General features: G+C 42.3%; 1 long non-coding RNA gene across 1 annotated transcript; it reads right to left on the reverse strand.

The window, feature by feature from the left end:
- Positions 1-1,155: 1,155 nt before the first annotated feature.
- Positions 1,156-25,883, reverse strand: LOC116522924. Its single transcript, XR_004257012.1, has 3 exons — positions 25,654-25,883; positions 8,104-8,221; positions 1,156-1,954 (listed from the first exon to the last, which is right to left on the reverse strand). It is a non-coding gene; the product is annotated as an uncharacterized LOC116522924 (long non-coding RNA).
- Between the last annotated feature and the right edge of the window lie 345 nt (positions 25,884-26,228).

Raw genomic sequence — 26,228 nt, forward strand, 5'->3', positions numbered from 1 at the left:
TTGACAAATTCACCATCAGTCAATTGCAAAAGGAAGCTTTATTCAGAACAGTTTACATCTTGCAACAGTATCTGTTAACACCACCAAACATCCACATCTGCTTAAATCAATTCCTTGGGAAGGACTTGATATGTGGCCCAAAGGCAATTGGATTTTCTTGGTTTCTTTTTTCTATGAAAACATTTCACTTCTCATCCAAGAAGAACTGAGGAAGTTTTTTAAATAGAAGCAAAACATTTTCAAAGAAGAAGGGAAAACCCCCCATAAAATCCAGTTGCTTTTTGGGAAAAGCACTATTGTTCTTTAAATAAGTTCAACATGAGAAACTGATCTATAAAGGTGGTGAATTATATATCCAATGCTATAGTTAGCTGATTGGATGCAGCTTGAATTGACAGTGAAATCAATGAAACCTGGCATTAAGAAATAACTTGTCTAACTTCACTGAGCTTTTTTCTGTGACCAAGTCTGGGTTCAGCGACAGTTTTTCTATTTACATCATACTATTTCTCAACAATAGAGAAAATCTCTACATTCAGCCTTGAGTCACTGAGTGATAGATATAGAAAGCGGCAGTAATGGTTGCTCATCTAATGAGCTCACTGGTGTTTCCCTCCAATTTTATTGAGTCACAGTAAGCTTATCCTGTTGCACAAGCAGGCATCTTGAAGTCATCAGCTTAGCTTCTTATCATGGCTCTAAATTGCTTTGGGGTGTTCCATGGATTTTTAAACATCTGTTTGCAGACCCAGCTACACAGCTATCTGAAAAATGCCATATGAACCAGCTTAAGAATAGCAGAAATTCACATTAGTTAATATAGATAGCTCCTTGGACTTCTGAGCTTTGAGACCAGACAGATGCCATTTACATCAAGAGCTCCAAGTTGTCTTATTTAGAGAGCATAGATATAAGCATATGTACCTAAGGCCATAATGTATTTCATTGTATTGGTCTTCCTACTATCCTCCAGATGTTCTGGAGCAGACAAGGAATTGTACCGCAGTACTTCTGAAGGCTTCCAGAGTGTTAAAAGGATGCTTTAGTTTAGGGGTCAGCAACCTGCAACTCTGGAACCACATGTGGCTCTTTCACCCCTCTGTTGTGGCTCCCTGTCACCAGTTGGCGCCACAATTGATAGGGCTTTTGGTTAGGACTGGTAGAGGAAAAAGGATGTCGCACTAAGAGAAGACTCTATGGTGGGAGAACCGGACTTCCGGTCAGCTGCAGAATTGAATGGGAGGCTTACGTTTAGGACCTTTGTAGCTCTTTGAGTATTTAAGGTTGCTGGCCCCTGCTTTAGTTAGTAGTATGTGACCTATATACATTCTAAGCATTAGCTTGAGTAAAGCAACTAATTTAAGCTTCAGAAATAAATAGTTATGGTTGATTCAGAAATAAAAGAGAGAAGACAACAATTTTGTATGTTCAGGACACACACAACACTAGCCATGACCCCACTGCTTTTTCTTCATTGTCACTGATTTTCTAACTGGCCTTTCTGATATTTTTTAATGCAACACACTTTGGATTCTCCAGTAGGTGGCAGGTTTGGGCTTTACACAAGTCTGTTATGAAAGCTATTGTGTGTTTCAACTTTTATTATTACTACTGCTACTGTAGTGTGTAACTGTCAAGAGCTAAATATTTCTAGACTAAATTTCTGGCATGGTGGGAACAAAAACTTTCAGGGCCTCATTTTTGTTCCAAGTGTTCCTGTGAACTGAATTCAGATTGGTGGGAACTGGGAAGGTTCTTTTTCTAAAAGATACCTGCCACATTCCTGTATAGTAATTTGCATCAGATTTGAGATGTGAAAATCACTGGTCTCTGCTAAGAAGGAGGAGGTATTTGTTCAAAGACATCCATTTTGGATGGCCTTCCGTAGCAGAAGGAGAAAGGCACACACCAAACACAGCAAAGCTGTCTCATTGGCACTCATTGGCATTTCCATCTAAAGAGAAAGAGAACAGTAAAGGTTAAAGATTAACAAACTATGTCAGTTGATAAGCTGCGGTAAATTCACAGAAAGCTTTTTGTGTTTCCTCTTTCCAACAGTAATCCTGTAACAGTCATGCCACATATGAATCACTGACACAACCAACTTTCCTGAACTAAATGGAATAGAGCATGAAATGTTATGCATATTATTCAAGTTGAATATAGGTAGTCAGCTAACACCAACTGGGACCAGAATGTTGTCAGAAAGCATGAAATGTTGCTTACTACTGGATATTCCAGCATTTCCATTTGCTGTTGTTAAGTGAATGACTGAGGGGTGTTAAACAGGGACATAATGGGGCAACCATTTTGTGACTTCCGGGCAGCTTCCTCATTGAGTACTTGGAGGAAGCTGGCAAAGATCCCAAAATCACGATCATGAGGGATGCTGTGACCAACATAAATAGGAAGACCAGTTCAGATTGCATCATCTTCAGTTTTAACGTTGCTGAACAATTGATATTAAGCCAAGAAAACCTGCATAATTGAATAAAGACCAGTTTGCTCAAAGGAATAATAGTAGTATATATATATAAGTTGTTGACAAACAGGTTGGTTCATACAATAGGTTGGTGTTTCTCAATCTTAACCATTTTAAGATGGGTGGACTTTTAACTCCTGTAATTCTGGATAAAATAAATTATATTTTATTAGGATTTATAAGAATCTAATAGAATCTATTCTAAATTTATTTAAAATAAATTATATTTATTTTATTATTACATTTATATGCTGCCTAACTCACCTAGAGGCAACTCTAGATTGCTCACAAGTAAAAGCCCCAGACCAAAGCATTAAATATTAACATTACAATTGAGAAAGGTGGCAAGGAGGAGAGCAAGGGGAAGAGGTAGAATCTTCCCTCAGTCCATTAGCTCCCTTTAGAATGGCATATCCCATCAAGGCTCACTTTACACCACTTATCTTTAAATGGCCATGGTTGAGAAACTCTGCTTAGAGATTAATCATTTCCCAATGACACTAACATCAAAAGATTATTGGCATAAGGGAAGTGCCAGATCAGAAAAGATTTTCAGGTCAGCCAAATGCATTAATTCTTTTCAGGGGAAATACGAAATGGAACATTAAGAAAATTGAGCCGCCATTAGGTGTATATAAGCATGCATGTACAATCAGGTTTTGGAATACCAAGATAACAAGGGAGTAAACCAGTATTGGTCACTGATTTCATACTTAGTATAGATAAATTGTCTTATTTTCTGAGCTGGTCTCTTTCTGGAAAATCACTGAAAGACACTTTCTCCCCCACCTTCTCACACAAGTTGCTGCTGCCTTGTGCTTTCTCTCCCACTCTTCCAGTTTCGCCCACAGGCCTCACCTACTTTTCCCTGAAACCCTTTGGCACCACAACACTTGAGCTTATTCATTGTCTGTCACATGATTCACTGGGCTCCACCTGTACTCAGCACCACCTAGCAACTGTGTACCACACCTTGGCAACCATTTTATGAACATTCCAGAGGTTAGGCAGGTGTGCTGAAATTCACCTTTATTGCTCTTGTTGCTTTTGCAAATCCTCCCAAAGGGTAGTGATCTCAACTAGTTCACATCATTGAGTTATTTAAGATTCTTTACTATCAGATCTCCATACTTTTGGAAACCAGAACTGATAGGGCAGGGTGGAAAGTGGGGGGGGGGGAGGTTTGGAAGATTGGCACCCACACTTAATAGTTTTAATGCAGTCCAAAGAACAAGAGCCAACTCTAATGGTTTTAGTACATCTATAAAGTAAAATTTACTTAGCTGCCTTCTCCAAAGTAGAATTTTTCAGGTATGTTGAGGTTGAAAATACCAGGATCTGTGATCCCATTGCATCTGGGAACTTCAATACATGGATGAGGCTCCTGTGTGCTTTAATGGGAAGATTGCTATTTGTTTTTGGCAAAATTATTCCAGGTAGATTATTGGCACGTGCTATAATGCCAGATTGCCTTTGAAGATGACTTAAAAGTTTAATTTTTGCAAAAGATGGCAGCTAAGCTTTTAATTGGTTTGTTTCCATGCTTATACTTCTATATTTATTTTAAAAGCATTTCATTGACAAAGCTAGATATCCTCTTATGGGCGCACTCCACTTTTTAAACCTCTAATTACCCTAAAACCAAAGCAGTTAAAGGAGTATTTATTCCATGTATCAAATGACTCCTTGGAGGGTCACAGAAGTAGAAATTCATTAAGGAAAAAAGAGGGAAAAAATTGGTTTCTGTTGCTGCACTTTGTTTGTGGTTAATTAAAAAATAACACATTTTTTCCAGGAATTGCTACAAAACGAACCAATAAATCTTTCAAGGAATTTTAAACTGTTGTTGCCTTTTTTGTAATGTTTTGCTTTATATACGCTTCGTAATAGCATATTGGGTGTCTTCAAGTGCTTTCAATTAAGGAATACTGCTAAGAATATCTGTTGTCCTCTGTGGCCAGTACTTCTGCTTTCATGTAATTATCAAGGCTAAACACTATTGATAGACACAGGAAAACTGCATCAAAATGTAGCAGTGTGAGCTTCCAGCAGGAGATATATTGAAGCTTCCAACTAATTCTATGTCTGCCTACTATACGTTTACTTAGAACCTGTATAGTAGGGTGGAGAAATTCCAACTTTAGCAATCCCCATCAGCATAGCCAATGGAGGGAAATTCTGGCAGCCGCAGTTAGCAACATTTGGAAGACCCACCCAAGATGTAGGCAACTCATCCATCTCATCAACCTTATGTGCCAATTAAATATGTTCCATACTCCTTGAATTGTATTTTGCGATAATATTTTACTTTTGTAAACTTTAAGAATCTCCTGAACATGCTCATACTTTCTTCTTGTTTTCAGGGATCTTGTTCTAGTTACAGTTCTGTGGGCATATACCACCCTAGGTTAATTATTGAAGGAAAATAATATCACCCATGAATTTTGTCCTATTTATAAAATGCCATCTAGTATTTTACCACTAAAACACACATGCCACAATTATGTGCCGCACAATTGTTTTTTGACCTCTAGCAATCACAGACAATAAGCAAATTTTCTTCTTGATGATGATCTGTTCCTAATTTGGTATTTCAGATTTTCCAACACCAGTGTAACGAGGCCAGCTGCTGATCACCCTCTTCTTCTGATCATCCTTTTCCTCCCACTTTTCCTAGTATTATAACCATCTAAAAAAGGAGGCTGTAAAAGATGAATCTTACAGACTTTTAAAAGTCCCACTAGACCCTGCTCTTTACTGTATCTTCTTTTCTTCAACAGTGAGGACTCCTTGATAAATCTTTAAAGTTTATTGTCTCTCCCACTTCCTCTTTTCTTATTTATTTGATCTATTTGTATACTATCAAATCAATAAAGACTTGTAGTGGTTTATAGGAACCCAGTAAAACATCTACAAACAAGTAAAGCATACATGGTAAGCATCATTAAAATAAAAAAAATGTAATCAGTATGTAGTAACAATACATAACACAAACAAATACAAAGTAAAATGAAAAAAATACAATGATATAAATACTACATGATGATGACAACAATGACAAAAAAGTCTGGATAGTGAATGTGGCAGTGCCTGGAGACAGCAGAATGGAAGAGAAAGAACTAGAGAAGATAACGAAACACAAACACCTACAAATAGAAATAGAAAAACTATGGCAAAGGCCAGCAAGGGTAGTGCCAATAGTAATAGGCTCCTTGGGTGCAATCCCAAACAACTGGAGCACCACTTGAACACCATAGGCATTGACAAATTTACCAACAGTCAATTGCAGAAGGCAGCTTTACTTGGAACTGCTTCATCCTGCGATGATATCTGTAACACCATCAAACATCCAGATTTGCCTCTCCCAGGTCCTTGGTAAGACTTGATAGATAGACAAAAATGCCAAACTCAGACTGACCATCTGGCTGACTGTGCAATGAAGAATGATGATGATGATATAACTAGATGCTGTTTACAGCATCCAGAATAGTAAGATAGATGGTGCATGTCCTTATTTCAAGAGGGAAATGTTTCATAAGTCAGATGCAGCAATAGAGAAATGGAATCTCTATAACTTTACAGAGGTGGAAATAAATAAAATCTTCTCCTGGATATGCTGATTCAAGTAAGTGAAAATGATCCTGCAAGTACCTTGTGTCAAGCCATATAAGTTAAACCAGCAGTGCTTTGAAATGTACCTAGAAACCTAATGTACCTAGAAAACCTAGCCGCGCGAGCGATTGTGGGTGCACCTAGGTACACCCATGTTACACCTATCCTCTGCGAGCTTCCCTAGCTTCCCATTGGTCTCCGGACACGCTTCAAGGTGCTAGTCGTTACTTTTAAAGCCCTACATGGTATCGGACCTGGCTACCTGAGAGACCACCTCCTGCCAATCACCTCCCAGAGACCTATTAGATCGCACAGACTAGGCCTCCTTCGGATTCCATCTGCTCACCAATGTCAGCTGGCGACCCCCCGGGGAGGGCCTTCTCAGTAACTGCTCCGGCCCTCTGGAACGATCTCCCCATTGAGATCCGGACCCTTACTACCCTTCCGGCCTTCCGCAAAGCGACCAAGACCTGGCTGTTCCGGCAGGCCTGGGGCTGTTGAATCATCCAGCCCCTTCCTAAGTCATGAATGTAGTTGAATCTTTTAAATTGTTGTTTTTTATTTCTTGTATCCCCCCCTTCCCTTCTTATTGTGAGCCGCCCTGAGTCTTCCGAGAGTGGGCGGCATACAAGCTAAATAAATTCAATTCAATTCAATTTAATGGCAACCAATGCAGCACCTAAAATGTGAATGTGATAATGATCTTGGTAAGCAATGCCCATCAGACTATTTTGTATCAGTTGAGAACTTACTGTATGTAAGGTCTTCCGAGGCTATACATGTAGAGCACATAGCAGCAGTTTAATCCTTAAGAGTTAAATGTACCAATTACACTTGCAAGATCCCTGCAATTTAGATAGGGCTGCAAGCCGCATAGCTGAGTTTGAGCAAGCAACTTTTGGGCCATGATCTCTACCTGCCCATACAGCAGGTTTAGGAAGATTCCCGAGTCATGTATCTTTTCCTTTAGGAACAGTGCTATCCTTTTGAGAGTCAACATTGGAACTGAATAAGCATCATCATCATATTGTTTATGTTTCAAGGTGCTAGTCATTACTTTTAAAGCCCTACATGGTATCGGACCTGGGTACTTGAGAGACCGCCTCCTGGCAGTCACCTCCCAAAGACCTATCAGATCCCACAGACTAGGCCTCCTCCGAATTCCATCTGCCGGCCAATGTCGGCTGGCGACTCCTCCGGGGAGGGCCTTCTCTGTGGCTGCTCCGGCCCTCTCGAACGATCTCCCCGTGGACATCCGGACCCTCACTATCCTTCCGGCCTTCCGCAAAGCAGTTAAGACCTGGCTGTTCCGGCAAGCCTGGGGCTGCTGAACTATCCAGCCCCATTCGAGGTTATGGCTGTTGTAGAATTTTAAATTGCTGTTTTTTATTTTATTTTTTTGTATCCCATCCCTTTTTATTGTTAGCCGCCCTGAGTCTCTCGGGAATAGGGCGGCATACAAACTTAGTAAAATCAAATCAAATCAAATCATTTCATCCAGTTTCTTTTCATCTCAGACACTGAGATAAGACTTCTGTGTCATTTGTGGTACAGTCAGGATAGCAAAGCAAGATTGACATCATCAGCATATTGATGATATTGCATGCCTAACTGATGGATGACTTCCCTCAGTGGTTTCATGTTGATAATTAATGATATTTCAAAGAAAACTAATATCTAAGGTTCCTCTCATGCAAAGAGCCATGAAGCCAACTTTTGTTTCTGAATTATGCAGAGTAAAATCACTATAAAGCAGTGCCACTTGCCATCAATTCAGATGATCATAGTTGATCATGCTGAAGGTTGCTAAATGTTCAATCAGGACCAGAATGGCCGCACTACTTCCACCTAGTACCTGTAAAGAAAATCTACCAATATGATCAATGCCACTTTTATCTAGTGCTCAGATTTGAATCCCAACATAAATGACCACAATAGGTAATATTTATTCTAGGAAATTTGCTAACATTATAATTAGAAAATATTGCTAACTCTAGTCTAGGGAATACCTCTTTAGGAGGGAGAGTATGACTGTCTCTCTGAATGCTTCCAGAATGTTCTTCAGCAGAGAGCTATTGGCAATCTTCTGGATCCAGAACGACACCTTTAGATGTTGCTCAACCTTCCCTAAAAAGAAACTTGAGATTTTAAATAAGGCCATTTCATCTCCCGCTCCCTGTCATGATAGAAGTTAAACCAAGGTTTGTACCCAGCTGGTCAGGTTCACTTTTTGTTTTCCTCAACCATTGTTCAGCCATAGTTCCTGCCTCTAAATCTCAGAGATGCTCCATAAACCAAGAAGCTAACCAAGATTGAAGATGGAAGCTGTTGAAGGCCAATCAGCTCAAGAACATGAGTTGACTTCTATTGTCAGATCATCCATCCTAATCCATAAGATACCTAGGGTAAATAATACAAATTGACCTACAGAGGTCTCAGATGTCAGTCACTCAAGTGGTAATGTAAAACAGTGATCTGACAATGGCAAAGGATCAGATGTTATACCATCCATATCCAAATCACTGCACAACTTCAGTGAACTAAAAATGAAGTCCAATATGTAGCCAGATGTATAATTTAGGCCTTAACCTACCTGGGATAAAGCTGTGTTTTCCAAGGATGCCATAAAAGCCTAAACACTCCTAGATGAAAGGGATGGAACCTAAAGTTCCCCAAAGACAAATAGCATAGAGACGCCAACACAAGTCCCAAGACCAAGTCCAGCACTTTGCAGATTGCACTGAGCAGTAGGTCAGTTATACTAGTGGAATCTCCAATCTTGTCTCTATGACCCAACTTAACATACAAACCTTTGCACAATGTTACCTCAACAGAAGAATCTCAAATCACAAGCAAAATGTCATTATAGCCTTTGCAATGAGGCTGGTAAAGGACTTCAGAATCAAAGTAAGCAAATGTCTTAACAGGATTACATCATCGCCGCCACTCAAGCAGGTTTTGATAATACATGTCAGGTCTACTTGCTCATCAACCACTAAATCATGGATCAGTAGAGCCTTGTTACAAGTAGAAGCAGCATTTCCTATTAAAAGCTTGAGGCTGAGATTACCAGGAATTGAGCCAGAGGACCAAATATAACAAATTGTGAAGCCTACATCCCCTGAAGTAGCCCTATCTCCTTCAGCCCATAACAACTAGGATTATTATAGCTTCCCCACCTCCATGCACACCATACACCAATCTGATGGGCTAACCTCCCCAAAATAGGGAGCAGCAATTAATCAATGATAATGACAAAATAATATAATGATCTAATGATCCCAAGTAGTAAAATACGTTTTTTTTAAAATGAATTGAATAGACGTCTAGCCAAACAATCAACTGGAAGCCAATAACCTGGCAATCCACTAGCTGGTCTGCTCCTTCTTAAACCTTTCTAGGGCATGCACAAACCACCCATATGCCTTCCAATCCAACAGCAAACAAGCTGACAGCCATTCAGTGCAACCACTCTCTCACACTACTCATAGGAAAGGCATCTGCTGCAGTGGTGGGATTCAAAAATTTTTACTACTGGTTCTGTGGATGAGGCTTGGTGGGTGTGGCTTGGTGGGCATGGCAGGGGAAGGATATCATAAAATCTCCGTTCCCACCACACTCCAGGGGAAGGTTACTGCAAAATCCCCATTATATCCCGATCAGCTGGGACTCGGGAGGCAGGGAATAGATGGGGGCAGAGCCAGTCAGAGGTGGTATTTACCAATTCTCTGAACTACTCAAAGTTTTTGCTACCGGTTCTCCAGAAATGGTCAGAACCTGCTGAATATCACCTCTGATCTCCTCCCCACTTATGTTTTTAGTTTAGACTATGTTTTCAAAAGCCTCTCTGCTTTTAGGATACAAACAAGTGTGGGTCCAGGAGCTCACCAGCAATAACTGGGTCCTTACTGCTGGCATGTTGCCTATACCAGGGCACTGGTGCCATATCTAATATCTTCCCAACTTCCAAAATAACATGCAGTCACCAGATAAGTAAACAGTAGCAGGTCTGGTTGGGCTCCTCCAGTCAGCCTGGGTACTTCGACCTCTAGTCTTCCTTTCCCCATTCTCTTCCTGGAACTTCTAACCCTTCCCAGTCTGTTACACTACCATCCCACTTTGACAGAAAATACCCACGCCTGATTTCTAATAAATCCTATAATTTTGCATGGGAACATAACCCCCATCATACCTTTTCTAAGACCACAATAACTGGCTGGATATTCACAATAAATCAATGTATTAATTTGCCAGCTGGGAAGGCACTACAGAGGCAGTGAAGGGCAGGCTTTGATTGCCTTTAGCAGCACAACATAGAAACTTTCGGCAGACAAGGCTTATCATTTTAGGGATAAAAGAAGAAGAACTCCACTTCTGGAAATTCCTATACCCCTATCATAAGTATAAAGTTGGCTAAGGAGATCGTCTGTCAGCAACATTGAGGTTGTTTCCTGCTCAGAAGCCCAAAATAGGTTGAGTAAGTAATACACTGTAACACTGAACATGGTTGCTCATTGTCAGTTAATCGCAGAAAGCAAGCCAAAAGCTAGATACAATCTCTAGTGTAAAGTGTTATCTTGCCGTTCTGATGAAATAAAATATTGGCATCTTGAGCCCTGACCAAGTTCATGAAGCAGAAGTGTTTATTTTTCGAACCTCCACTCAATAACAATTGGCAAAAAAACCCACCTTACAGAGTTTCCTGCCAGTTTATGGCAGGAAATAGATAAAAAGCGAAAGTGCGGTGCCCCACACAGGCAGCTTGTAAAAAAGGAAAAGCTCTCAGATCACTGAAAAGCAGAATTCCTGTACCCTGCCATGTGTGAAACAGCCACAGCATGTGTGTTTTAATCAGATATTTTAAAACGGGATTGAAATGTCAAAGCAGGCTCTGTTAGGCTGGGAAATCTATTAGTAGACGTTCACTTTTTCTGATGCAAGCACCAAGAAAGGAAACTCATGCTGTGCATTTTGTGAGATGGCCACAAGAGCCAGCTGGATAAGGAATAGGGTGGGGACCAGGCCAGTAGAACATCAAGGAATTGAAGGTGGAAGCTTAAGATACATAACTGCTCTGGTGCTGAAGATGCCAGGAGCTCCAGGGCAAGGCGGTGCCAGCTTGTTTGGGCTTCCTCTGAGTTGCTGCCTATACTGTACAGAACCAAGTCAGATCTCTCCCAAGCTTGCTGGTGCCAACGCCCTTGCCCATCCTAATTTTTCTTTTGCTGAACATGGCATTTTTTGTATTCTGGCTGCAAGCGGTGAAACTAAGGAATGGGAACAGGGAGGGGCAGGGCCCTACAACAGTGGGGAGGGAGCATGGCAGCTCTCTTCTCTAGTCTATCAATGTTAACTCAAGACAGACATGAAAAAAAATCCACACGGTTGCTCGTCAGAGCTCCTGGTTTTCAAGTTTTCAGTGTCAACCCCAAAACACGAGGATTAATTATACAGGAAATAATATCTCTTGAGGACAAAACTGATAGTGGCTATTGCTTTGGAATGTTTCAACATATAGCTTTCTGATCAGAAGGATTTCAGACAGTACTCTTCTCAAAAGCCAAAATGTGAAGATAAAAATAATTTCAATAGTTATCCTTTTGTCCATTCATTCACCAGTTTACCACATTCAAAATGGTTTCCCTTAACAACAACTCCTCCTCCTCCTCCTCCTCCTCCTCCTCCTCCTCCTCCTCCTCCTCTATGTCTACATCAAACTTTAAATTTCCAGAATGAAGCCACTTTCTTGGTTTTGTGATTCACAAAAAATTAATCATTGTATGTTTCTGGTAAAGTAGCTGACATACCAGCAGATAGGCTGGGCTATGTGTCTTTCCACATTCACATAGCGTGTTGCTATCTGCTAACAGCTTCCAACTGAGCATTTTGGCTTTACATTTAGGTACTCCAACTCTATTCAGGATCCTCCAAGTAATATAAGAGAGGTTAGATCCTTCAGCTATGTCCTTCTTTAATGTTATTCCCTGCTGGATGGTCTCCTTCCTCCATCTTTTAATTCACTTTTGTTCTTGTGTGTACCTTCAAGAATGTTTGTTCTTGCCACAAAACTCTTCCTAGATTTAAGTTGGCAGGTTTGGGGCACGTGTCCAATGAGGATGGTGAGGATAATTTTCTTGCTTAGTTCTCTCAGCATTCGCTGCTATTTCTCTCCTAATCTTAGGTGGGGTAATGCCAGCAAGAGGACTTTTTTCCCTCCAATCAGTGTAGGTTTGAGACCGCCTGTCACTGTACTGCTTCATTGATGGTGATATCAACTTGTTTTGTATATGCAGATACGCCCCGCAGTGGAGAGCATAATCTGCTACAGAGATGCTCAAGGCCAAAGCTGATGTGTGCAACGTAGATGGTTGGGCTCCCCAAGTGTAGTTTATCTATTTCTTGATGATATTGTTCCCCAAGCTAATTTTATCCTTAACATTCAGACAATCCTTATTTCATTCTGCATGACCACATGATTCTTTCTGCTGCTTTTTTAAACCGTTCTTTCATCTTTAAGCTTCTAGTCCATGTAATGTTTTTACTTGGAAACACATTGGGAACCTACGCAGTCCCTGCAGCAGTTGCTGTAGCAAAACTGATCAGGAGGTTTGTGATGGGAATACAGCCTATGCACTGCAAACAATTGGCACAATGTCCTCTGTACCATACTTACATTTCTTTTTCACTTTCCACACCTATCTTTCTCATCGTGGCCCTACCTATTTTTATAACATGGCCATGCCCATCAATTAAATATGGCCTTCAGACTGCAAAAATTGCACAATTGTGTCATTAAAGAACTATATATTTTAAAAATATTTTTCAGCTATTTTCTTGCTGCCAGTACTGTTACAATCTAATCTCCAATGAGGTTTTGCCGGTCAGGGCTGAAGCATTGCCTTACATTTATAGTATGGGTACATTAATTTGAAGAGATAATTATTGACCATGGATTAACAATCGTAATCATAAACCATCAGGTAAGGAAAAAAAGGGGGGATGCAATACTTCCTGGAGGGCAAAATCCTTTGGCAGACAAAAAAGAAATGAGAGCCACCTTTTTGAGACTTTTAATAATGTTGTTGTTGTTGTTGCTACTGCTGCTGCTGCTGCTATTGGTTCATTGCACAGTCAACCTGATATTCAGACTGGATTGTCTTCGTACTGAGTACCTGGAATAGGCAGATCTAGATGGTTTTTGTTTGTAAAGTTTTTATTTTATCTTAATATAAACAGTCTATTAAGCAGTGTGTTGTCTGGGTACAAATGTTTTGTGCAATAACAATTAAATTTTACAGTCATATTCATTATTTATCTATTCTACTCGCCCTCCATCTGCACATCATTGTCCTATATCGCACTAGTGCAGTGCTCCGCAAATTCTTAGGAATGTAGTGTGAATGGTATGCCTGGCTGATGTTTGTACCCACCTTTTTAACCTCATATTGTTGTATTTTTTGTGTTTTAATTAATATACGTGGGGAATGCATGTATGAGTGGCTGTGTGTGTGTATGAGAGGATTGAGAGTACAGCCTGGTGCCTCCTCAACTGAGTGCTATTGCAGAAGTGGTAGGGGGCCCAGGCCTACCTCCCGTCCCAGAATGAATGATAAAAATCGCCTGCTGCATGGTGCGGAGCCTGTGGGAGGGGTTATGGGTTCTACAGTTGCGGGGGTCGGCCGGAGCATTATGGTCACTATGGGGAGGGGCAGGTACGACCGGAACTTCAGGGCTAGCCATTACCGGGGAAGGAGGGTTCGCTACATCACAGAGATCCCTCCTTCCGGCCCTGCTAGTTCCACTCCAGGGCCAGATGGCTAGAACTGTCAGGGCCCTGGTCTCAGGCTGTTGTTGCTAAATGCCAGGTCTGTGGTTCACAAAGCTCCCCTCGTCCGGGACCTAATTTTAGACGAGGGGGCAGACCTGGCATGTATTACTGAAACCTGGCTGGGCCCAGAGGGAGGAGTCCCCCTCACCGAAATGTGCCCAGAAGGATTTCAGGTGCTTCATTAGCCGTGACTCCAGGAAAGGAGTGGAGGAGTGGCTGTCATCGTCCGAAGGTCTTTAGTTCCTCGTAGGATCCCTGCTCCGGAGCTTGTCGGGTGTGAGTCCCTGTTGATGAAGTTGGACCTTGGTAGTCAAGTGGGTTTGTTGCTAACGTACCTACCTCCCAACAGCTTTGCAATAGCCCTCCCCTCGCTCCTCGAGTCAGTAGCCGAGTTGGCGGTACAGTTCCCCAGGATTATGGTTCTGGGGGATTTCAACCTGCCTACACTTGGTGAACGCTCTGACGGGGCATAGGAGTTCATGGCTTCCATGACAGCCATGGACTTGACCCAAGTAATTCGGGGTTTGACTCATTCAGCTGGTCACACGCTTGACCTCGTATTTCTTTCGGAGCAGTGGAGATGTGATCTAGAGTTGAAGGGCATTAAAACCTTGCCCTTGTCATGGTCTGATCACTTCCTACTGAGGCTTGACTTTCGGAAACCAATCCCCCACTATAGGGAGCGGGAACCGATTAGGTGGTTCTGCCCCAGGCGCCTGATGGACCCTATGAGATTTCAGACAGCGCTTGGAGAAATACCTGACACTATCGTCCACAATCCGGTGGAGTCGTTAGTCGCTGCTTGGAATACAGCGGCGGCGGCGGCTCTAAACCAGATTGCGCCTTTGCGACCTCCCCGAGGCAGCGGATCCACGAGGGCTCCTTGGTTTACCAAGGAACTCCGGGAGATGAAGCGCCAAAAGAGACGCCTAGAGCGCCGCTGGAGGGCCAGCAAATCTGAGTCAGACCGAGCACTGATGAGAGCCTTTATCAGAGCCTATCTCGTGGCAATACGGGCGGCGAAATGTTCACACTTTGCCGCCCTTATTGCATCCGCTGAATCGTGCCCAGCCGCCTTGTTTAGAATAACCCGCTCCCTCTTGAAAGGGAGGGATGCGGATGACCCTTTACAAGGAAGAGCTGAGGAATTTGTTCAGTATTTAACGGATAAAGTTGCTCGGATTCGGACAGAGCTGGACTCCAATTGCACAGTACCAGCCGAGGTACCGGGGGAAGGTCTTGAGCATACTTTATGGATTGAGTTTCAACCTGCTTCTCCTGAGGAAGTGGACAAGGCCATGGGAGCGGTGAGTGCCTCCACTTGTATACTGGACCCGTGCCCCTCCTGGCTGGTCTCGACTAGCAGGGAGGTGACATGTGGCTGGATCCGGACGATTGTTAACACCTCTCTCCGGGAGGGAATTTTCCCACTCCTCCTAAAGGATGCAGTGGTGAGACCCCTCCTGAAGAAACCATCTCTGGACTCAGCCATTTTGAGCAACTATCGTCCAATCTCCAACCTTCCTTTGTTGGGAAGGTTGTTGAGAAAGTGATGGCCTCTCAACTCCGACAGTCCTTGGATGAAACCGATTATCTAGATTCCTATCAGTCGGGTTTCAGGCCTGGTTACAGCATGGAAACTGCTTTGGTCGCGCTGATCGATGATCTCTGGCGAGCCAGGGATGGGGGTCACCCCTCTATCCTTGTGCTCCTTGACCTCTCAGTGGCCTTCGATACCATCGACCATGGTATCCTTCTGCGACGGTTGCGAGAGGTGGGAGTGGGAGGCACTGTTCTTCGGTGGTTCTCCTCCTACCTCTCGGACAGGTCGCAGTCAGTGTTGGTCGGAGGGCAGAGGTCGACCCCAAAGCCCCTCAATTATGGGGTGCCACAGGGCTCGGTCCTGTCCCTCCTCCTATTTAACATCTACATGAAGCCGCGGGGTGAGATCATGCGCCGGCACGGGATTAAGTACCACCAATACGCAGACGATACCCAGTTGTATCTGTTTGCCCCGTGCCAACTCAGCGAAGCAGTAGAAGTGATGTGCCAGTGCCTGGAGGCTGTTAGGGTCTGGATGGGAGCAAACAAGTTGGCACTCAACCTAGACAAGACCGAGTGGCTTCTGATGTTCCCTCCCAAAGATTGGCCAACTATTCCATCTCTCAGGCTGGGGGGGTGAAATTATACGCCCCTCAGAGAGGGTCCGCAATTTGGGAGTCCTCCTGGATCCTCCGCTGACTTTAGAACATCACTTGTCGGCTGTGACCAGGGGGACCTTTGCCCAGGTTCGCCTGGTGCACCAATTGCGACCCTACCTGGATCGGGAGGCTCTTCAGACAGTCACTCACGCCCTTGTGACCTCAAGACCTGGATTATTGTAATGCGCTCTACATGGGGCTGCCCTTAAAGAGTGTTCGGAGACTTTAGTTAGTCCAGAATGCAGCCGCGTGAGCGATTGTGGGTGCACCTAGATACACCCACATCACACCTATCCTCCGTGAGCTGCACTGGCTTCCTATTAGTCTCCGGATCCGCTTCAAGGTGCTGGTTGAAACCTATAAAGCCCTACATGGCATCGGACCTGGGTACCTGAGAGACCGCCTCCTGCCGATTACCTCCCTCAGACCGATTAGATCTCACAGGTTAGGTCTCCTCCGGATTCCATCTGCCAGCCAATGTCAGCTGGCGACTCCCCGAGGAAGAGCCTTCTCTGTTGCAGCTCCAGCTCTCTGGAATGATTTCCCCATGGAGATCCGGACCCTTACTACCCTCCCGGCCTTCCGCAAAGCCACCAAGTCCTGGCTGCTCCAGCAGGTCGGGGAGCTTGTGAAACATCCAGCCCCACGGAAATTGTGAATGTTGTGTTTTTTAAAGTGTTGTCTTTGTCTTTGTCTATTTACCCCCTTTCCCTTGTCTATTGTGAGCTGCCCGGAGTCCTTCGGGAGTGGGCGGCATACAAGACAAATCAAATCAAATCAAAAAATCAAATCAAATATTCCAACTTAATGCCAATATCTTACATGTTTGATATTATAACACTCTTCTTAATTTATTTAGCTCTTTTAGTTTTGTTAACTCTAATTAATCCATTTTAATACAGCTAATTTAACTTCTAATTTTTATATTTATTCTCTAGCCATCGGTAAAATGCTCCTCATATAGTATAGTAATTAGTTTGTTCTTTATCTTTAATTGCCAATGTTAATCTGTTCATTTCTGCACATTTTAATATTTTCCTAATCGCATTCTCCTCTGTAGGAATCTCTTCACTTTTCCAATTTTGTGCAAAAGCAGATCTGGATGTTTGATTGTGTTGCAGGATGAGAGCTGTTCCAAATAAAGTCACCTTTTGCAGTTGACTGATGGTACATTTGTCAATGCTAATGGTGTTCAAATGGTGCTTTAGTTGTTTTGGGATTGCACCTGGTGCTTATTACTATTAGTATTACTTTTGCTTGCTTTTGTCACAGTTGGTTGTCGTCGTTATTATTATTATTATTATTATTATTATTATTATTATTATTATTATTATTATTATTATTATTAAATCTGTTTCCCACCCATCTGGCCACAAGGCTTTGCTACAGGTCTTTCAGGTTTCTAAAACAAACTTAAAACCTGCCAGGCTTTTCTACCTATGTAAACTAGGATGATGAATCATACATCCCCAAAATATGGTCTTTTTTTACCTTTATTTTCAAAAAATCTTTAAAAACCTGATGTTAAAGAGGGAGAGAGAGAGACAGGCAGAGAGGCGTGAGAAAAAGGGGCAGAGAAATAGGCAGTGTCTCAGTTCAGTTTCTTGAGCATGTCGAAACAGGACTATCATTGCAAGCCTAAAAACCATTTTGCAGTCCCAGCACTTGGCTTCTATTGATTCAACGGATTCCTGGTTTTCACAGCCACACCTCTGATGCCAAAGGAATCAGGCACTTGGTTGTGACTGATCCATCCTGGATAGGATCACAAAAGGATGTGGAGCTTTCCCTCCGCGATCCAGCGGGCATACTTCTCTGAGAGGCTTTTCCAAATATATTTCACGAATGCCTCATCTCCTTCCCAACCCTGCTCTTATGTATTGCGGTGCTCCTGACGGGTTTCTCGGCCCGGCCCACGTGGCTTTGAACTCTTCTAACGCGCTTCTCCCGGCGATGGCAGAAGGGCGCGGAATAAATGCATAAATAATGGCAGCGCGGCTCATTATGGCACCGAGCAAGAGCCGCGATGCGACAGCTGGGCAGTGTGCGCGGCTGGAAGATAAAAGCAGTCCGGCGTGGGATCTTCAGAGAGCCGTCCCCCTTTCTTCCGGGGAGAACGGTGGGTCTCGCACAGCTTCAAAGCGTTTTGAAACTTCAAGGCGCTCGCTGCTAGCTGGGGAGAAGGCATTGTAATAATTGGGTTGGGCGACTCTTCTGCCACGGCTCCCGGATTTGATCAAAAGAATTCAAGCCCTGCAGAAGCGTGTCTCCAACCCCCCCCCTCTCCCAACCCCCGACACTTTGATTATTCAGAGCTAAGCTGAGAGGGTGGGCTGAAATCGCTGCCGTTCCCATCCTACTGTAAAATATGGTTTTTAAATCTATCATTTAGTTTCCCCCCACTCCTGTTGTTAGCACTGTCAGTTTCTTCCTTGTACTTTGCCCCGGTTTATATTGCTAGAGAATTGGGAAATCGGGATTTCCAAGTTAATCATTCAACTCCAGCCTCTTAAGTGAGGTTCACGAACAGCACATTATTTTTACAACCTGCATTCCCAAGATGGAGACAGACAGAACAAGCAACAGATTCTGCCCATCTGCCATATTTTTCACACGGCACAAGCTTTTGGCAAGGCATCTTGTGCCAAACTACCAGCCTTCTTCCCATATCTAGGATTTGCTTAGTGTTCTTTCCAATGCCATGAGAAGCTGCTTTCAGTAGGACCACTCCCCAGCTAAGACCACCATCCCTTTCATATTTTGTTGCTGCTGCCTGCTCACTTGACTGAATCTCTGAGTGTAATCACTGCAACACTGAACAGGAGGAGGAAGGCAGCTACTTCTCCTGGCTCTTCTCACTATTTTCTTCCTTGGAGAAGACAGATAGCATCAGCAAGAGGAAACAATCAAGCAGAAAGCCTGGGGGAGTAGGAGTGGAGGGGGGGGGCAGTGCTCGGTAGTACTGATCCTGGATGCCAGCGGCAAATGTACTTTTAGTACAGGATGGGTGGGTGGGTGGAAGGGGGATGGGATGGCAATGCATCCCTATCAGCAACATTGACCTATGCGTTCATAAAAGGAGCCTATACCCTGGAGATATGTTCCATCCTGAGCATTCCCTGCAGTGCCTTAAGCTTTTGTGGCCGATCTGCAAGAGATGCAGGAAAACTATTTTGCAGAAGAAAATTTGGATAAAATAAGATTGATGAAACCTGAGAATCAATCTTCACAAAATAGACAAATAGACACTAATTCTATTTGTAGAATTGCGATATATAAATTTATTCAGTCATGACTTCATTAAATGGAGGCCCATGTTTTTCTCTGCTGCTGCTAAAGCTCAGGACTGCCTGTAATAACATCTCTCTTCCACGAGGACAAACCTGGCATGAGTTACCCAGTCCTGGGTGGGTGCTGAGGTAGAAGTTGCTCCCTGCGATGGGACTATCTGAATTTTGGGTGTGACATCAGCTCTAATCCCAGGGCAAGGTGGAACAGAGCAGCTCAGGTCATTCAGGACTCTGGTGATGTTCACAGGTGACTGGATGTGATGACCTGTGTGCAATGTTGGCCTTTACGGACAGATGGGATTTTTGCTTCCGAACCAACCACTCTTCTGTGTAGTAAACTTCCAGTCTGAGTTTTACTGTGGCAGGTTAGCCAAGGAATTGCTCAGATTTATAGTCTTAGAGCAGGGGTGTAAAACTCTGTTTCATTGAGTTCACATGTTTGACCTTGGGAGGCGGGTAGGTGTGGCCAAGGTGGGTATGGCCATCTCAACATCACTTGTGTTGGGGTGCCTGTGGTGGCCTGAGTGCTCTGCCAGCAAAAATGGAACTCAGGAGAAATGCACGTTTTTGCTGGCAGAGGGATGCAGGAAGCCGTCACAGCTGAAATGGAGGTCATGAGGGCCACGTACAGCCCTCCCAAGCACCGTTTTCACTGGCAGAAGCACCGCTGGTCAGTCTTTCACTGTTTCCAGGGCAGCCCTGCAGGTCAGTTCAAAGCACCACCTGATCCATGGGCTGGATTCAGCCTGCAGGCCTTGAGTTTCACACCTTTGTGTTAGAGCAGTGGTTCTCAACCTGTCGGTCGGGGCCTCTTTGGGGGTCAAACGACCCTTTCACAGGGGTCGCCTAAGACCATTGGAAAACACATTTTCCATGGTCTTAGGAATTGAGACACCAATTTTATGGTTGGGGGTCACCACAACATGAGGAACTGTATTAAAGGGTCACGGCATTGGGAAGTTTGAGAACCACTGTGTTAAAGTAATTTAATTTGCCTTCTCTGAGACTAGAGTTAGAGTGATGAAGATTACAGCCTTGAGAGATGGAGAAGTTGTACCATCCCTTATGAAGGCAGTGATGTGTCCTCTTCTTAGGAAGTCATCCTTTCCCTGTTTCCAATCTCTTCTTTTTAGGGAAGGTAATTGAAAATGGTTGCCTTGCAGCTTCAGAGAGCCTTAGTTGAAGTGGATTTTCCGGACCACTTCCAGTTGGGTTTTAACCCATGGTATGGTATATAGACAGTATTTATTATGCTTTTGGATGACTTCTGAAAGAAACCCAGTAGGGGAAGTACATTCATCCTTGCTTTGGTTGATTTGTCATTGGATTTTAATATCATCAACCAACCATGGACCAATTTGGGAGTTGGGAGCATAGTATTATGTTACCAGTAGTTGATCTAGAATATCTAGAATAACAGAGTTGGTAGGGACCTTGGAAGTCTTCTAGTCCAACCCCCTGCTTAGACAGAAAACCCTACAGCACTTCAGACAGATGGTTATCCAACAATGTCTTAAAAACTTCTAATGCTAGAGAATTCACAACTTTTGGAGGCAAATTGTTCCATTGATTAATTGTTCTAAGTGTCAGGAAATTTATTCTTAGTTCTAAGTTCCTTCTCGCCTTGATTAGTGTCCACCCATTGCTTCTTGTCCTACCCTCATGTGCTTTGGAGAATAGCTTTACTCCCTCTTCTTTGTGGCAGCCCCATCTCCTTTCTCCAGGGTTGGATCCAGTCGGTGTTGAAGGGAGGGAAAAAAATCTTCCCTATAACCTCTCTTAGAAGGGTTATTTCGGGACTCAACTCCCTCCCACTCCCTCACTTCTACATAAAGCCACTGAGAGAAGTCATTCAATGGCATGGAGTGAGACATCATCCATAGGCTGATGATACTCAGTACTTCTGCTCTTAGCTGGCCAAGTGCTGCTGTGGAAGTTATATTTCAGTGCCTTGAGACCATAGTGGTCTTGACAGAGATAAGCATGTTTTAGGTCAGCTCTAGCAAAAGTGGCTTTCAGTTTAAGGGCCTCCTGGACCTGGTGATTTCTATTAATTATGGATGGAGTGGCATTACTCTAGATCAGGTGTCAAACTGATGACCCGCATGCCACAGGCTCACACACAGGCTACGCCCACCCCAGGTCCGTGAAGGGAAAAACATCACGAAACATCACGTGACATCACAAGTTTGACACTCGTGCTCTTGATGGAACCAGGGTGTGATTTGAGAGTTACTGGATTCCCAGCTTTTGTTTGAAGAGTAGTTGCACATTGTCTGTTCCTGAGTGATCTAAATTAATAAATCCACACAGTGAGTGGATTTATTAGTTGTGGAAAGATCTTGCTCATTTGATGAGTGTATAGTTTAATATATTTTAAAAAATAAAATGGATTAGTTTAGTAATGCATTTAGGAATGCAACCAATGTGTGTGGAAATTTGGCTTCTCCACTAAAAGTGATCAAGATTCCAAGTGTTTTGCAAAACATCTCCATTTGAGTTGGGTCAAGTCCATCAAGATCATGAATTTCCTCTTGCCATTTGGACTAGTTAAACCAGTCTAGTTGTGATTGGCTCAGCAATTTTATTAGAATCTTAACTTTTCCCTTCAAAAGTATTGGATCAGAGAAGTGGGGATCTTATAATTGTGGCATAAATCAAATCCTGTTGTTGGATGATGAATTCAGCATTCTGAAAAACTCAGCATCTTCTTTCTTTCAAAGACTTTCTCACGTCAGCTTTTCTAGATGTCAAAATGGAAGGGAAAAGGTGACAAAAATCTCAGAGCCAGTTTTGTGCCTCTGCTAAAACATGAACAGATATTTTGGTGGCCAGTAACATACAGCTTCAGTAACTTTGAATCCTTTGTTGTCTTGATGATTAGCCACAGTAGAACAGATTAAATGCAAAATAAGCTCAATTTGCATAATATATAAAATCAGCTTTCCTTCATGCAGAACTTTATTTTCTGATTTTCATAATGCAGAATGTATATAGCATGTTTATCCTTGGCTTGATTAAGCCTATTGGAATGGGATAATTTTCTTCAAATCCAAATCAAGAGAATAAAATGTAGCAATTGGCCTACTGAGGCTATAATTTTACTTACTTTGTTATTTTTATTACATTGTAAGGTGCCTAGAGCAGGGGTGAAATTGAGCAGGTTCTGACAGATTCTGGAGAACCAGTAGCAGAAATTTTGAGTAGTTCAGAGAACAGGCAAATACTACCTCTGGCTGGCTCCAGAGTTGGGAAGGAATAGGAATTTTGCAGTATCCTTCCCCTGGAGTGGGGTGGGAATGGAGTTTTTGCAATATCCTTTCCCTGCCATGCCCACAAGCCAAGGCCACAGAACCGGTAGAAAAAAAAATTGAATTTCACCACTGGCCCAGAGATGTTATATTAGAGAGATGGGTGGCATAGAAATTTAATAAATAAACAAATCATATAATCCAATCTGTGACCAATTCATTGGGATTATGATATATTCAAAAGCATACCATTATATGCATTGTTTTTTGTCCTACAGCAAAAATAATATAGAAGATTATATATTTTTTCAGTTTATATTGAAAAGCAATATATGAGATGAGAGTTCACAAAAGAGAAACAGCCAGGAAGGGAAAAGTTACAGAGTTCCCTCATCAAACTCCATTCAATATTTTCAGATAAATGGTATACATTGTAAATAATGTCTGAATAAGGAGATTTCCAGAAAGAAAAAATGTCATAAGTAGTGAAAACATTGACACAAAAATATTTTTGCAATCGGAGGCAAAAGAAAAGATAAGACAGTGCCGCACGGAGAAATAAAATAGAAATTTGATAGAAATATTGCTTCCATTTGAAGATTCAGACAAACTGCAAGTCATAGATATAACACATTGCAAAATGGCAGATAGAACTCAGCCAATAAGATTCCTACAATCAGATATATTTGAGATGGGAGACCGTATAAATTAGATAATTAAATAGATAAATAAATATGGAGAGAAATGGCCAGAAGGCTTGGCACTATTGCTTCTCAGCATCTGCCATAGAAGGCAGTGTCCTCATCTGGATTAATGATAGAGCCAGCCCTAGCTTAGTTTAATAAATAATCAATTGAAAAGAAATTGGCATGGTTAGGTTTTAAACCTAGTGGACATCTTTACTGAATGAGAGCCAAAAAAATGTATCTAGAAATACATAAGAAGAAGGGCAGAGAAGATACAGACAGACTTGCAAGATTCTGTTATGATAGCATCTTTTTAAAATTAGGGTTCTGATCTTGTGGATTCAGTGTTTTTTAACCAATTTACTTTGAAGGATTGGCAAGATGCATTTGACATATGGATGCAAGCCATACGTATCTGAGCTAACCAATCTCTTATAGGGACAGATAAAGATACCAATGGGGTTCTAAGATGTACAAAGCTTAATTAGTATCTGTGTCAAAAGGGCTTGCCCATGTACATACACTTCCAAACATGTGCACATAGAAAGACATATATATATAGGCAATCCTCAGCTATCAGATTCAGTTAACCATGTTAACTAACTTAACAACAGCAGTTATTCACTTAACAACTGTGGCAAGAAAAGTCATAAAATGGGGTAAAACTCAAAAACTATCTCACTTAACAACAAAAATTATGGGCTCAATTGTGGTCATAAGTCGAGAATTATCTATACATGCAGCAGTTTGTTCTGTTACATCAGGGGTGTAAAACTCGATTTCATGGAGGGCCACATCAGGATTGTGTTAGACCTCCCGGATGGGGGGGGGTGACCAGGGTGGAAATGACCAGCATGACATCACTCGTGTCGGGGACACCTGTGGTGGCTTGAGAACTTTGCCAGTGAAAATGGGCTCCTGACCCCGTTTTTGGCTGCAATGACCTCCTGAAGCTCTCTTCCAGTAAAAACGGAGCTGAGGAGTGCATGCACATGGGGCCTCCCTGAGCTCTGTTTTTGCTAGCAGAGGTACTGCATGCTGGACCTTCGGTGTTTCCCGGGTGATCCCACAGGCCAGATGTAAGCACTACGTGGGCCGGATCTGGCTTGCGGGCCTTGATTTGACACCTCTATGTTACATAGAAGATGTGCAGATGTCTTTATTCGCCATTAGTGGTAAAGGCCTTGAAAAGAATGTCAGAAGTCATTCTCTATTGGCTTTTGCTTTCTTGCTGCTCTCTCCAACCAACAGAAAATTGAAAGGGAAGAGACTAAAGACTCACTTTCTCTCTGGGCTCTGAACAGAATGGGACCAAATCTGGGGCACAGGGAGAAGCTGAGCAAAGAAAGAAAGATCATGTTTGAAAATGGACTAATGGTTGAAAAAAATAATCCTGAAAATTTCCCCAGTGCATCCAAAGCAAAAAAACATTTGGGGAGAGATTATGGATGTTGGCAACTGCTCCATTTTAATTTTCTTCCAGTCATGTGACCAATAACACATGCCACCTGCCCTTTATTTCCTAGTGTACACACTCACAGGTGCACACACAAGATGAAAGGAGACCAAAAGGAAATGCAATACTTATGAAGTAACGCTGAAGAGAGCCTCACACATAGATATAAATACATTACTTTATTACACAGAAGAAAATATAGATATCTCCTATAGCCACTGTTGGTAGAAGATTGGAAAGAATTTCCCAAACCATGCTATTTGCACTTTCCTCACCAATCTTTTATTTTCCATAGAAATTACTGTAGTGTATTATACAGTTGTTGCTCCTGGTTGATAAAGCATGTGGATAACCTTATACTCTTACTGCTTTACCTTGGCTTGCCAAGCATCAAAAGTCCCCAACTTTTTGATTCTAGAGAGTTTTTTTTTTGAAAAGTCATAACAGTGACCACAAAATGGGATAATAATTTTAAAAAGCCTTTCAAGCTTTGCTTCACCTTCAGAAGGAAAGAAAGGCTAATAAAACAAACCGAACAAGGAAAACAGTGCTATGTGTAAATTGCTCACAGTGAATGAAGACAAAGGGGGAAATTATTGCAATAATTAAAATGTTTGATAATACCACATTATATATATATAGAAAAGTGTGAATAAGTTTGAAGCAAAAAAAAATCGTTTTGCTGAGTATTATGACAGGCTCATAGTAAAAACTGTAACTATCCCATAAATTTAGCAATACTCTTTTACACTTTACTAATGGGAAAGATCTAGCAGTAGACAATCACATGATTAAGTTTTCATAGAAAAATATGGTGACATGTGACATGTGCTCCGATCACACTTACCAGTGAAGCTGGCTTGTGAAGCCCCAATATGCCTCGGTGTAGTTATGTCACACTTCATGAAAGATGGCAGTGAACGCCTGATAGCTTTTGGATCACTGTCACAGAGAACATTATTAAAAAAAAAAACAGACAGGACTGCTGAGCTTCCTCCGAGCTGTGAAATATTTCAACCAATACTTGCACAGAACAGTGTTTACTCTCATTGTTGGTCATACGACACTACTGTCAATTCTCACTACTGCCCACAAAAAGAGATGTGCTTACAGCAGCTGCTCAGTTGTAGACTTGGGCTTTGTTCCATGGGCAGCACAAATACAAAATCAAATTCCAAAGGGCACAAGTCACACAAATCTTCACAAGATAAGAATCTGAAAAATCATTTTGACATGTTTATCTCACAGAGATCAAGAGTCTTCCCATCACAGTTGAGATGATCCAAAGAGAAACTTGGAACACCAGCAGTGTCTCAAGTTTACTGAGCAACCCAGAACAGTTGGGCAAATATAGTGTAAAAAAAAATCTCAGTTTACACAGTTTTGTATTTGTATTATTTGGCAACTGAAAGTCATTATAAT

Source organism: Thamnophis elegans, chromosome Z (genome assembly GCF_009769535.1).
Source record: "Thamnophis elegans isolate rThaEle1 chromosome Z, rThaEle1.pri, whole genome shotgun sequence".
In the NCBI taxonomy this organism is placed as follows: Eukaryota; Metazoa; Chordata; class Lepidosauria; order Squamata; family Colubridae; genus Thamnophis; species Thamnophis elegans.